This window comes from Ruditapes philippinarum, unplaced genomic scaffold (assembly GCF_026571515.1).
Source record: "Ruditapes philippinarum isolate M1 unplaced genomic scaffold, ASM2657151v2 ctg6387_1_1_1_1, whole genome shotgun sequence".
In the NCBI taxonomy this organism is placed as follows: Eukaryota; Metazoa; Mollusca; class Bivalvia; order Venerida; family Veneridae; genus Ruditapes; species Ruditapes philippinarum.
Window position 1 is genome coordinate 16133 of NW_026853830.1, and position 1725 is coordinate 17857.

Below are 1725 nucleotides of genomic sequence, written 5' to 3' on the forward strand. Positions count from 1 at the left end.
TAAAAAGAATTGGGTCTCAAATGTAAAAAAATTATTGTGTGAAAATGGATATAATTATGTTTTTGATAATCCTCATTTTGTTAAAGAAAAGCCGTTTTTAAGTATTTTTAGACAGCAGTTAATAGATTGTTTCTTGCAAGGTTGGCATAGTAATAAGTCAGGTAGCACAATGTTAGACCTTTATCACCATCTTAAAGAAAAATTTGAATATGAAAGGTATCTTGATCTATTACCTTTTGATTTAAGAACATATTTAGTAAAACTAAGAGTGTCAGCTCATTCATTACGGGTACAAACAAATAGGTATGGAATTAATAGATTACCCAGAAATGAACGAGTATGTCTTTTCTGTGATACAAGAGACATCGATGACGAATTCCACTTTGTATTTAAATGTCCATGTTTTAATGATATACGACGGTTATATATTGATCGATATTATTATATCAGACCAAACATGCATAAACTTATCGAATTGTTAAATTGCAGGGAAAAAGATACTCTTGTTAAACTTTGTAAATTTAGTAAGATTGCTTTTAATCGTAGAAATAAACAAATGAGTCAAAATATATAATCATAATCATCCTCTTAATAACTCATTGGTTGATATAACATTTGTATTGTTTTATATAGATTGTGTGACTATACTTGTGTTGTGTAAATATGTTATTTATGTGCACGATGTACATGATGTACAAGTGAAATAAATGTTCTGTTCTGTTCTGTTCTGTTCTGTAATAAACACGACACTATAACATCTATATGTAACACATTAAACGTTTCTATTTAAATCAATCGTACATTTAGCGACATACCTATTAAAAATTCAAGTATTTGCATTTCTGAAATTAACACACTTACATCTTGTAATGAAAAGGAATTTAAATTTAAATAAAAGTTGAATATCCCCAGCTTTAAATGTTCGTTTAGTGTACATAAGTAGTTTAAAATTATACAATTATGTCGGACAAATCTTATGTAAATAGATTATTACTGCAAAAGCACGTATTTTTTCGACGGCCTACCAAAGGTAAACATGACTAAATAACCGTCATCAATTGAAATTAAAGGAGAAAATGTATTCTTTTTCTCATACCATAAATTAATTTCAAGATATTTATCCTATATTGTTGCAGATCTGTAAATGACATATTTAAAGAAAATGTTAGGCTCCACCGAGATTTGAACTCGGATTGCAGGATTCAGAGTCCTGAGTGCTAACCATTACACCATGGAACCGAGTTGCTAATACATGGAAAATGACTAGATATATGACTAATTTTTTTATGACAACTTTTTTACCAAACTTTATCTGCTGTGCCATGTTAGTCAAATACCAAAATCAACACAAAAATATAGCTATTTATTATATATATTTTTTCATTGCAGTGGAACATATTTTCTTTATTTGCTACACTTATTTCTTCTAAAGCCAGCCAATGGGTAAGTCTTTCAAATTGTATTGTCAAAAAAGAGAAAAGTGTATATAACAAACAGAAACAATCAAGTTCTTTATCTAAAAAACGGGATTTATTATACTTTCTGTGGTATGAAAATTACTATATTTCACTCGTTGCTACCGCCTTTCATAAAATATTTAAAGTCAAAGTCCAGAATGCTTACCATTAAGTACATCTTAGAAACTCTATGGTGTTTTTATATATCATACTGAACCTTATTTGATAAAGAGAGGAATCGTTTGATTTGTAGATATTTAACATAAAA

At 28.5% G+C, this 1725-nt stretch overlaps 1 non-coding gene across 1 annotated transcript; it reads right to left on the minus strand.

Annotated features, from left to right (window-relative positions):
* Nucleotides 1-1167: 1167 nt before the first annotated feature.
* Nucleotides 1168-1239, minus strand: Trnaq-cug (transfer RNA glutamine (anticodon CUG)). The gene has a single exon. It is a non-coding gene; the product is annotated as a tRNA-Gln (tRNA).
* Nucleotides 1240-1725: the final 486 nt, after the last annotated feature.